This window comes from Cupressus sempervirens, chromosome 7 (assembly GCF_028749045.1).
Source record: "Cupressus sempervirens isolate cs-2001-9-10 chromosome 7, ASM2874904v1, whole genome shotgun sequence".
Taxonomy (NCBI): Eukaryota; Viridiplantae; Streptophyta; class Pinopsida; order Cupressales; family Cupressaceae; genus Cupressus; species Cupressus sempervirens.
Window position 1 is genome coordinate 874143196 of NC_143124.1, and position 13937 is coordinate 874157132.

Here is a 13937-nt window from a genome sequence, read left to right on the forward strand (position 1 = left end):
GGTTGATATGAAGAAAGAGAAAAGTGAATGGAAGAATGGACCTCATATTAAATGAGGTTTTATTATGGAGGCTCCTAAAATTCTATCATGGTATGGTTGCAGGAAGAAGGTTTTTAGCCTCTGTTGTAGGAACTGTGTTCATAGGAATTGGTGAACTGGTTGGTTGGAATTGTTGTAGGAATTGTGCTTTATTCTATAGTTTATGATAGAGACGTAGCCTATGGCCATTTACAAGTAACTTAAACTGGATAGGATCAATGGTTGTCAGTTGCACTACACCATTGTCAAATACATGCTGAATTTCATAAGGTCCTAACCATCAAGTTTGAAAATTCCTTAGATTCTCTTTGAAGCAAGAATCATAGAGGAGATCCCAATCTCATGGTTGGAATTTTTTATTCCTAATATGTGTATCATGTCACTGCTTTCCCTACCATTGAATAATTTTTTTTCTTTCCAAAGCTATCTTTCTTATTTCATCCAGTGAATTCAAGTTGAGAAGTCTCTCTTCTTGTGCTATAGGAAGACTGATGTTCAACTCTAAAGTAGTGTGTAATGTTTTATGCTCAAATTGAATAGGTAACATGGCTGCTTTACCATAGACAAGCTCATATGTAGTAAATCTAGTTGTTGTTCTCCATGTGGTCCTATATGCCCAAACAACTTAAGATAATCTACTGGTCCAATCCTTCTTATGTATGTGTATTGTCTTAGTCAGAATGGCTTCAATTTCTCTATTGCTGATATCTACTTGTCCATTCACTTGAGGGTGATAGGGATTATACTTATAGTGTCTTATACTATGTTCTTTCATAAACTTAGTGATCAGGTTTGATGTGAATTGGGCTCCTTGATTTGTAACAAGTTTTCTGGAGACTCCATAATGGGTGAGTATTTCTTCATATAGGAATTTGGTTACTTTCTCATCTCTTGCATGTTTCATTGCTCTAACTTCCACCCATTTGGTTACATAAACTATACATACTAAGATGTAGGATTTGCCACTTGATGGTGGGTCAAGTGGACCTATGAAGTCCATACCCTACTTATCAAAAGGTGTGACAACAATATGTGGAGTGAGTGGCATGTCATCAATTTTGATTGGTCGACCCATCCTCTGGCACTTGTCACAATTGGTTGTATAAGTCATTGTATCCTTATGTAAGGTTGGCCAATAATATCTAGTTGCAAGTAATTTAAGTGTTGTTCTTTTCCCTACAAAATGGCCTCCACATGGTTCATCATGACAAGCATGTAGTATATCATATATTTCATCTTCCCTAACACATCTCCTCATGACCCGATCTAGTCCAACATAGAAGAGATTGTTATCTATCCAGGAGTAATGCAATTTTTTCTTTATGATCTTCCTCATTTCTTTATGAGAGAAGTGTGGGAGCATTCTATTTGCAGCCAAATAATTTACTATGTCTACGTACCATGGTGTATGAGTTTCTATATGGAACAAGTGTTCATCTAGAAAGGTATCTTCAATTAGAGTTGGATCTTTAGTAGTAATGTTTAATCGAGATAGATAATCAACAATGATGTTGGATTTTCCTGGCTTGTCAATAATGGTAATATCAAACTCCTTTAACAACAAGAGCCATCTTGCCAGTCTACCAGTGACAAGTGGTTTGTTCATTAAGTACCTTATAGATGAGTGATTAATATGAAGAAAAATATGATATCTAGTTATATAATGTTTGAATTTTTTCAATGCATATACTACAACTAAAAGTTCTTTTTCAATTACTGTGCAATTTAGCTCAGGTCCATGAAGGCTCTTACTAATATAGTAAATGACATTCTCAAGATTAGTAGGCTTTTGTCCTAATACAACTCCTACAACATAATTTGATGCATCAATATGGATATGAAATGGAATTGACCAATCGGGTCCCTTTAAGATTGGTGTTGTAGTGAGGAGTTTCTTAAGCTGTAGGAAGGCTTCATCACATTCTGATGTCCAGATGAATTCAACTTCCTTAGTCAACAATGTATACAAAGGACTAGCTATTTTACTAAAGTCTTTTATGAAATGCCTATAATATCTAGCATGACCTAAAAAAGATCTTACATCTTTTGGTTTTGTAGGTATGGGTAGTGTAAGGATTACCTCTATCTTAGCTAGATCCACTTGTATTCCTGTAGCTAATATAAAATGATCGAGCACCACTCCTTCCTGCATGAGCATGAAATATTTCTTGCTATTGAGTGATAGATTATGTTCTTTACATCAGATAAGAACCTTTTCAAGATTCATCAAGGCTTCTTCAAAGGTGACTCCAAATGTTGTGAAATCATCCATATATATTTCCATGCAATCATGTGATATATCAGCAAAAATGCTGATTACAACTTGTTAAAAAGTGGTAGGAGCATTACACAAGCCAAATGGAAAAAAAGAATATGCAAAAGTACCCCATGGGCATGAAAATGTGGTTTTTTCTTGATCTTTAGGAGCAATACTTATTTGATTATAACCACTATACCCATCTAGAAAAGAGAAATACTTCTTTCTACCTAAAGTGTCCAAAACTTGATCAATGAATGGTAAAGGAAAGTGATCCTTAGTTGCCTTATTCAATTCTATGTAATTTACAAAAATCTACCATTTCCCTCCCTTTTAGGCACTATGACCAGAGGTGACACCTATCTACTATCAAATATTGGAAATATAAAACCAGCATCAAGTAATTTTTGCAATTCAGTTTTAACTATTTTTCTAATGGCTGGATTAATCCTTCTTGGAGGTTGACAGAGTGGCATACACCCTTCATTGATGTATATTCTATGAGTGCATAATGTAGGACTCAACCCTTTCATATCCCCATAGGCCCATGCAAAAGCCTTTTCATATTTTTGAAGAAGCTCTGTTAACTATTTCATCTATGTAGAAGATAATTTGGGATTGACTTGGAGATTATGACCTTTTGACAACTCAATAGTAGTTTTAGAATCTATAATAGCAGCTTCAAAGATTGGACTTGTATCTAATTCACATAGTAAAAGTTTATGGAGAATGTTTGGCTCCTTGAGTAGAGAACAACTCTCTTTACATTCCTCATATGTGGTTAATTCTAACACAGACCTCTCAAATACATCTTTTTCTACCACACAAGTATTATTAAGAATACTCTAAATTACTAAATCCTCTTCCTATAGCTTTAGAAAAGATTGTCTATGTCACATCATAAGCTATGTTATAGAGTTTAACTCTTCTTCTCCATCCCCTAAATCTGGCCATACAAATGTACTTAAATCTGGTTGTGGTCGTGCTAGAGGATATAGGTCAATTTTATTTGTTGCTTGACCATTAGATATGGTCATATTCCCTGACCTACAACTTATATTGACTTTTAGGGACAAAATCATGAAATCTGTAGGGTACTCTAGAGAGTCTAGGGTTACTATTATGTCTTCTATCATTCCATCAGGAGTGACAATAGAACTATCTGCAAGTTATAGAATTGTTGGGGTAGCCCTTAATCCTTCTATATTCAACTTTTTCACAGTATCCTTAGTCATGACATTTATAGTAGCAACAAGATCAATTAAAGCATTTTTAACAGGTTGACCATTTATAATCACATTCACAACTAAACTTCCCAGATTAGAATATTTAGGAATGATTAATTTTCCTAACATAATGTCAGCCAATTGTCCTACAACATGGACTATTGTTGGTTCTTTTTTCTTCCTCCTAGGATTTTTTAGACAAGCTTCCCTAATGGCTTTTCCATAGATAGGAACATTTTTAATAGCTTGGAATAGGGGTATTTGGACATGCAAGTTCTTTAACTGATCAATAATATCAAAAGATTGTTCTTTTGTTTGTGTAGGTTTACTTTGCATGAGCTTCTCTAGAAAAGGAGGTTCAACTTCTAGTTGAGCTTGAGCTGAGCTAGTGGTATTTGTTGGGTCCTGATGCTATAGGAGTATCTGATATTTTAGTTATAAGAGGCAGTTTAGGTACTGGTAGTGTTGTACAAGATCTCAAATGTATGTTTCAAACATTTAGAGCATAAGTAGGGTATTACTGAGCATCAACATAATACATTGGTTGTTGTGATTGCTAGTTATTTGGATTTGGCTAAGGCTGTGTAGGTAACTGGGTCTACTTTTGAGGTCTAGGACTTGCAGGTGGTGGCATTAGTGCAAGTTGTTGGACTGGAGGTGGTAATTGTGGATTACTAATATTTTGGTTAGGCTATTTTTGAGGTCCTCTCCATTGATTTGTAGACTGCCAATTCCCCTGAGGTTGTTTCCATTGGTTCTGCTAAGTCTACCATTGATTATTCTATTGGTTTGGCCAAGAATATTGGGATTCTGAGGCCATTGAGGCTGTTGTGGATTATTTTTCCAAGAATTATTCCAATTTGGTTGACTATATTGTGAAGGACCTTGGATATTATGGTTTTTCCATTGATTACCCTATAGATTTGGATTTTGTAAAGGATCTTGAGGCATATCTTAATGTTGAGCCCATGGCCAGCACTAACAATAAAAAATTCTTGCTCATCCTCTCCATCTATTTTGATGGACTTAGTTGGAAGATGTTGGTTTTCAATGCTAGCAACCAATTTGCATTGGCAATCTTCTTCTGCTTCCGACAGTGTGGGTAGTACTCAGCTAATTGTACCTCAGCTTCTGTATGCTTCTTTGTAGTCATTGTATCAAGATGTGTAACAACATCATTTATGATGTCTTGCTTGAAATTTGAAAGTAGATTAGATATCTCAAGCTTTGAAATACCTCAATTGATTCCTTTAGTAGCTACAGTTCGGTGTCCTTTTCCTTTCTTCATTGTTGACCTTGAGTAGTTAAGATAGATTTTCTTAAGGTCATCCCAAGAAGATTGATATTAATCTCCACTATCCATCAAGTCTAATGCTTCTATATAATTATCATTCATGCCTCTCAAGAAGACTAGCTTTTGTGAGTCCTCGAACAAAACATGCTAAGGGTTCTTCTATAGTGTATACAAGAAACATGAAACATATTCTTCCAATGTTTCTTCCTCCTTTTGTGATATTCTAAAGATATCATGTCCTCTTGAATCATTTTCTTTGTAATACTCTTTGTATTTTTCTAGAAATAGAGTTTGCATTTCATCCCAAGTACCTACTGCATTGGTTCCTAAGCCCATGAACCATTGTAAAATTGACTCTTTCAGTGTTGCTAGAAACAACTTGAGCTTATGGGCATCAGTGTTGTAGTCAAAGCTATGACAAAGAATATCAAACTCAAACAAGAAAGTTTTAAGATCTTTAGTTGCAAGGCCATAAAACTTTCGAAGAGCATTTGGAGGTATATTTTTAAGATTAACATTGGTTACCAGGCTTGGGAGAGGAAATGGAAAAGTAGGTTGTGCCATTACTAGAGATATTTGATAGTGAGGTTGCTACTGAAAAGGAACATTGGGTACATGATTCTTAATGACTAGTGGATTTGGAGTAGTACTATAAAGGAAATTGGCTAAAATTTTAGCCAAAGGTTGACGACAACTTGTATCTAGAGGTTCTACTCTTGAGGATGATTTGGTAATAAAAATAGGGCTTGCATCCTCAAAAAGAAACTCAACTTCATCTTCAATTTCTTGGTTTAGATTCACAGACTCCCATAGAAGAAATCTCCCATATTTATCTCACTGTCTTTCTCTTTGATGCATACAATTGAATTTATGACTTATTAATCAAGAAAATCCTTTTGGTTTCTAACTAACACACTAATCTAAAAATAAAGGACTCATGAAAGTTCCTATTTTGACACCATCCCCAACAACGATGCCAAAAATGCAGAGATTCCACAATAGATAAAGATAAACATACTGTTATTCCTCTTGAGGGTACTAGGCCTAGTTTGAGAATTATTTCTTCCATCATGAACTAAACTTGAATTGTCAACCTAGGGTCATAGAACTTGAAATGGGTTAGCATAGTATGTGCACTAAGTTCCTTTGAGTCTTAACATCTATGCTGTAGGAAAGTAAAATGCGTGAAAGGGATCTATACTAATGGTACAAAAAAGTAAACATGCTTGGACTAACAACTGATAACTGTAGAAAACTTTAGAAAAGAAATTTTAAGCTAGTTAATCAACTCAAACATCCACTATCATCATTTTCCACAAGTGCTGCAGGAGCTTTCAAAGTAACTATGCTACAGGACTAATACAATAAATCTATCTTAAAATAGAAAACTACAAGAAATGAATCTACTTTACCTAAATCTATTCCACCTCCCAAGTGGGCCCCCTTGGTTGGCTTCAACTAACTAAAAACACAATAGGTATTTCAAAATCACTTTCTCATTAGAATTCTTCTTTTTCTACATGATTGAATAATACGTAGTGAACAAAAAAGAGCAACTTTAGAATCCTTCTGACTATCTAACTAACTTTCTCCCTCCCTTCTTATATATAGAGAGGATTGAAATTTATTACATAACATAAAATCGTGAGAAAAAATTATCAAAAGAAAAGGCGAAATGACAACCATGACTTTTAAAACATTGATTGAATAATAGAATAATAATCTACAAATAATGTAGCAAGTCGGGTCTCCTGTAAATAACTCTTCTCATAGATGCGGCTTATTACTCAAAACTGACCTACACTTCACATGCTACAATTGGTCTTCATTACTCCTTCTTTACTATAGTGTTCACCACTCTTTGCACCACTTCTCCATTTCCTAAAAATTAGAAACATTCGAAGACATATGCACAACAACATTTCTACTCTTATTCAAATATTAAAACATAGCTTAAAATATTTATATGATATATTGTACTTTATATATAATATTAAGCAAGGTTTTTCATGTCCATTATCCATAGGTTTAATAAGTTCTAGATGCATTCAACATAGGACAAATATGTTGGAAATGTTTTTCACAAGGCACAAAAAGTAAGTTCAAACTATAAAAACTATATCAAATTTGAGACATTAATATGCCTCATCAATATCTCACATTAGTATGCCTCTTCTTGAAGTGAGTCCTTACACAACTAACGCTAATGTGGCCATATTCTCCACATAGATGACATTTTCCCCATGTGTTGTAGTCCCAACAAGTAAATTCTCTTTCTCTATTTCCATTGTGTTGATTATTTGGATTCTATTGATTTGATCTGCACTTAGAAGGTTTGTGACCATGCTTGTGATACATGAAATAGTTTCCTTCAAACTTTGATATGGTTCTACATTCATTTGACTTGTGTCCATATTTGTTACAAATATAGAAATGATCATTGAAATTGGGTTGCATAGTATTACTCCAAAAAATGTTTGATGTATGACCTATTTTTCCACAAATGTTGCATGCAGGCCTTTTGTTCCTCTGCTCTCCTTGTTGTGATGATTCTCCTTGATTAGTATACCCTAAAACAATAGTGACTTTAGGTATATTTAGAGTTTTTTCATACAATTAATTCAGACTTTCTTGTGACCTCAACCTTCTTTTATTGAGTTCCTTTTCATCTTTTAGTTCATTTTAGATTTTTACATTCTCTTTCCTTAGATTGGTGATTTCATGATTTGCATCATCTAGCTAATTTTCCATGTCTGCTTGATGTTGTGATAGCTACTAGATTTCATTGGCCTTTTCTTCTAATCTTGTTGTAAGTAATATTTTATCCTTATCTTCCATTTATTTTTCATTCATTCCTTTGTTCTTTTATTCCATGAATTCATATAGCCCGAATGAGTGACTTTCCTATTCTCTTTTCAGTTTTCTTACTTCTCCTTATAAAGTAGCATTCCTTCCTAGTAAATCTTCTATGGTTGCATCCTCTTCTTCCAAAATTCTTTCTCTATAGAGGTCTTCTATTATTTCTTCTATGTATAGATTGTCATTCATTTGTATAGCCAAATCTTTTCTTCTCTTCAGAGAGTGAGTGAGTTGCTCTTGAGTTTCTTGACTTGTTCCATAGCCATATGTAGATCAAGTTTGTCATTCTCAATAGCTTTCTCTAACTCTTCCATTTCCTTAGGTCTTTAATCTCAAGTTGTTAAGCCTCTGATAGGAGAACCTTGGCTCTAATACCAATTGTAGGAAATGTAATCACAAACATGTGACCGGTGGGGGGGGGGGGGAATCATGAAACACTTAAAACTTTTTAATTCAAATATTTTTTCTTTACTTTATTAGATTGTCTAATATACTATCATGCATGAACATAAAGAAATAAAGAAATAAACACCATAACACTTTGACACAATATTTGGTAACCTAAAAATCCTCCAAGGAGAAGGTAAAACTAGGGTGGGCATGTCACCCACAATGCTTCACTACTACAACAATAAAGTTGGTCTATTAGAGCTTACAATTTTCACTTCTGGTGATCTACTTTGTTAGTAGCATGAAGAATGGTTAGTTGCACCTTGTGAAAGGATTTTATAATATAATAAAGTATGTACTCTATTAAGAGGTCCTACAAAGGATTGTTAGGTCCACCTTGTTAGAGAATTTACTTGATGCAACTGTTAGGTACAATCAGTAGGATGATCCTTTTTTGCAACTTGATTTTTTGATATAGATCCTTTGAAGATTGTAATCATTTGATTGTGATAGATAAATCTTTTCTTTGCCCTTTATGTTGCTTGGTATCCTGCTTAGTCATTATGGTCTATCTTCTTCTTGTATTCCATATTTGCTTGTTTCACTTGCTTACATCTCTCTCATATACATATACATTTCACCTTCTCGTCTTATTTTTTCTTGGACAAAAAATTTAACTTTCTTATATAGCCACCAAATAATATTTTCATTCTAAGTTAGCTCAAACAAGAGATTTCTTTACAATAATCAAATTGCACCTTGAGGTTGGCTGAATGATGATGCTCGGGTCATGCTATGCACTTACTTTGGTACTCAAGTAACACTAGATGCCTTGCTTGAACTAGATGCTAGCTTGGTTCACACTGAGAACTTAGTTTACTCTATGATGCACATTCATCAGATAGTGCTTGGTTAACACAAGATATTCTTAATCTTCCCAAGCTATACTGAAGCATGCTAACTAAAGGAAATCTTGGTTGTAGTATTAACTGACCTTCTTGGATGACTTAAGCATTTTTCAACTAATTAATAATATGTCTTTCCATAGGGTCAACAAAGAGAGATTACCATTGAATAAGTGTTGTTGTGATGAATTTACCGTAAGAAAGAAGGTGAACATGTAATCAAAAAGAGGGAGAAATTGAATAAGCATGAAAAGTGTTGTCAACAATACATAAGAATTTGATTAATTTCATGATATGATATGATAAAGGGAGCATATGTGTTGCATATCAGAGCTACAAAGATGAGAATCATAATGAAACTAAATAAATAGATTGTTGGACACATAGATGAATATAAGAATGAAATTAAGGATATTAATGAAGATTTGATACTATACAAAGAGTGAGTTTGCTCAATTCAATACATGTTTTGGATTGCATGGTAACTAGAGGTGTTTCCATCAATGCCAAAGAGGGAGATTGTTGGAAACTATAATTGGAATAAATGTTATGTTTCCATTGATGTCAAACCTTATTGGTGAGACAATTTTCTATTTTGATTCGAGTGTCATTTCTATATGATTGCTAAAGAGGATTTGAGAAGTTGGTCATAACAAAAGTACCTAGTAGAAAGGTTGAGTTATGAAGAAGATAACTAAAATGAACACTTGATTTGTCAGATTTTGACAAAATAAAGTGATCATTTAATCATGCTACAAGTAGAGAATATAGTTATACTAAATAGACTAACTAAATGTATAGGCTTGATTAAGAAACAAAACAAAAGATTAAGGAACTTGAAGTATATGCTAAGTGATGCTAGTGTCAACTGAGCCATAGTATAAGCTAAGCAAAAATAGTGTTGAATGAGCATCAATATTGACCAAGTGATAGTATATGTGTTGATCAAGAAATCTAGTAGCAACTGAGTAATCTAGTGATGACCAAGTGTCATAACATAGTGTTGGCTGAGAGATAGCATTTTAACACTTTATGAGAAATCATAATTTCCAACTGATAGAGTTGATTTCTTGGAATATGGAAAGTGTATTTAAGATAAGGATGGATGACATAGAACATTTAAATCAAGGGAAACTATGTTTTTTATGTTTCTATGCAAGGATTCATAAAGAAGTTTTGAGAAAAGAAGAGGATGAAGAAGAAGGTGGACAAATTTATTGTATGTGTTGAATCAAATCATAAACCTAAGATCTACAGTGGTGTTTGAGTGGAAAAAGATCATAATTACCTATTTAAGGAGGTATAAGGGCTAACCTTAATGAGTTGTTGAAGGCTAGAGCATTTGTTGATGCTATTGACTAGTGAACTTAAGCATAAGGCTAAGAAAAGTTAAAAAGAGGAGAAGTGTGATTGCTTGAAGGGTTGCCAAGTGAATCAGAGATTGAGATGACAATGAAGGCCTACCAATGGATATGCTTGTGAGCTGAACTAAAATATGTATTTGCAAAGTGAGTTGTATTTGTCAAACCAAAACCTGTTGTTACTTTCTAAGCATTGTATCAGTTTGAAATCCTTTTATCAAGATTGATGTAACCATCATGCATAAATGCTTTAATCAAGTTGGCACTCTAATGCAATGTTCTAAAGTCCTCTAACAAAACCCCTCCTAATAGGTTGGTCAAATCATTTAACAAGGCCACATTTAGTAGTGTATTTTGTAACCTTTAATAGAGTTGGCTCCTAACGAAGCTCACTTTAGAAGAGTGAAAGATTGGTGACATGTTATTGGTGCTTTTTCTTAATTTGGGTTTCTATGTTAAATCTTAGTGTCAAACTTGTGTGGATGCTATTTGTGGTGATTTAGTGTGAATGTTTACATTCTACAAGTCTATTATATTTAGGACAGTGGATTGCTAGTTTACGTTTACTAAAAATTTACTATAGAGGTTGAGTTATTGAATGTTAAGATCTAAAGTTGTTAATGTATTTGTTTATTCAATTGGTACAACTATACCTTGGATAACTGATTCAACCTCCTCTTAGTTATTCTAAACATTCTAACAATATATTCAAGTAGGATCGATTCCTAGGCTCCACAATAAAATGGAGTAACATAAAGAAGAAATATAACTATACTTGATATAATGAGGACTATAATTCTTGAGGAAAAGGTATCTTAGGTTCATTGGAGAGAAGCAATCAATAGTTTACACAATGAATAGAGTTCATATCTGACATGGTATACGTAAAAATTCATATGAACTTTGGTTTTCTTTTATACCATCATTTAACTATTTTAGTTTTTTTGGTATTAAATGTTATATTAGAAGAGATTATGGGATAGGAAAGTTTGATCCTAGAAGTGATGAAGGAATTTTTTTGTTAAGAAGTAAAGTCGCACATAATTGCCGGGCGGGGGGGGGGGAGGTGGGGTTGAATCAGTTGAACCAAATATAATTAAATCCAAACTTATAAATTCCATCTACAACAATTAAAATAATGATGCACAATGACATGAAACCATACACCATAACATAATGGTTTGTTGACTAGGGATTCTAGATGCTTTTAAAAATCCCAAATTCTATATTAATTCATTTAATATTTCATGCGACACTTTAATTTTAATTTTTTTCATATTCTTCTACTTATTTAATTAAATATGTTCACTTCCCTAAAGTATTTGAATTTAATCCATATACATCCCTCTAATTTATTAAATAAATTTAATGCATAAGTGCTCTATATATTCCCTTTTAAAAATAAATCTTATTAATTTAAATCTCTCCACATGGTCAAGTTTCTTATACGCACCATTAAATCAAATAGGATTTAATTTAATCCTAAATCCTACATCACTCTCATCCTTCTAAGCCTACTCACTAGTTAATCCCTCTTATTTATCCTAAGTACCATTTTAACCCCTTTTTATCCCCTAAGTATTTTCTTACACATGTTTGAGCAACTCAATTACAAGGAGCCCTTCTTTCATTAACTTCTCCAAAAGGTATTTTTACACCTTTGTCCCACACTCCATTCCCCAAGGTTTCTCACACATGCATGAGCACACCTTGAGCCACTCAAATATTAAAGGTTCCTTTTAAATTTTTGCATGGCTTGTCGTTTAGGCCATGTGTCTCCCTTATGGCACCTATGTGGATGCCACATAGAATCCACCTCCTCAAGGTATCCCTCAAGCCTATAAATAGAACCCTTGTCTAAAGCATTTCTCACCTCCCTCCATTGAATTATTATCATGCTAGTTAAATTTAGAGCTTTAAGATATTTTTGCTAATCCTTTGGTAGTTGTTTAATTTATTGCATTGTTCTTGCACTCTCATGATAGCTTTTTCATTGTTAGTTATTTGCATCCATATCTCACATCCTTTGAATTCTCTCAAGAATGGTTGCTTCCTATTGGTAAACAGATTGTTCTTCTTCTAATTCTCCTCTTAATTTTCCCAATTTGTAATGAAGAACAACTTTACACAATAGTTGGGAAATTGTTTCTAAGAATATCTAGTTTCCCTTTGAATTGGGGTACAACTACCTATGTAAATGATATTCAAGGAATTATGTTTTATCTCTAATTCCTACTGCGGGGTATGTTCTTAACCAGAGAACAACAGAGGCAAAACCAAGCTAATCCTATCCAGGACTAACTCAGGCAGGTTTAGATTCTAATCCTATCCAATTTTAGGAACTCACACATCCTATGACTTCCCAACATTGGTGATGCAAGAATGCTGTTTGTTATGCAAATGCAATGACATGAAATGAAAAATGAAGATTAAACATTCAAACCTCTGCAATAGGATCAATTGACAGTACTTTGATCTATCTCCCAATCACCATTTGACCAAGAATATAAGAAAGTGCTCAAAACTGATCATAACAATACTCCGATTGAAAGTAATCAGAAAAGTGTTACCCAAATACTCTGATTCATAAAAAAACTCTTCTTTATTTTAAACACACAAACACAATACTTTGATCATATTTTCTTGCAAACTATAGCCAAATATATTACAAAAATTGAACATTAATCTTAATACATGAATGAAAATACGAAAATAAAACATGCTCTCTCCTCCACTCCAACTCTCTAACTATATGCAGAAAAGGGAAGCACACAGACAGTAAAGAATTGACACCAAGTATGATTGTCTCTACAACCTCTACTCATGCCAACAATTTCCTGACTCTTTCACATTTTTTCCTCCCAGTATTTATAGAATTTTACAATACATAAGGTTCATAGGGACTCATGACATTTTCCCTTCTTGAACACAAAAAGATAGAATAAGAAACTTTGAATATGCAAAGAAGATGAAACAATTCAATTATATCCTTTCACATATTGTGGCTTCCATAAGAAGAACCGAATAGTCTTCTACCAAATTAACATGATCTTGAAGGTGCTACAATTAGGATGCTACCGGTCATTTTCATATATAATGGATCCTAACCTTATTAGTGGTACACATTATGTGTTCTATCCATCCCAATCTGTGACTTATCCATTAAATATCATCATACTCTTCAAAATGCTTCTAAGTTTGATAATAGTAAACAACACCACCATCATGAAAAGACATTGGTAGTATCCAAAAAGTGAACATCATGCTATTCATTTCCTTAGCCCTTGTCCAAATAAGAAAATGTTGTCTGAATTCAGCCCTTATCCATACAATGAAAAGAAATCTTCAATGTGACCTGCAAAAGATTTTTAGATTTTTACATAAAAATGGTATCATCTCAACAAATTTCCACATTTCACAGCCATTATTTAATTATGGCACTCACTCTTCCAATTGTCTAAAAAGTCTAACATCTTTCTATTGTAGTGATGACACCCTTCTAGTGCAAAGAGTTGTCAAAGATATCTTAACCATTTTCCCATACATATCTTTCATGCTCGAATGCCTAAGAATCACTTCAAATAGATCAATACATTTCTCAGAGCA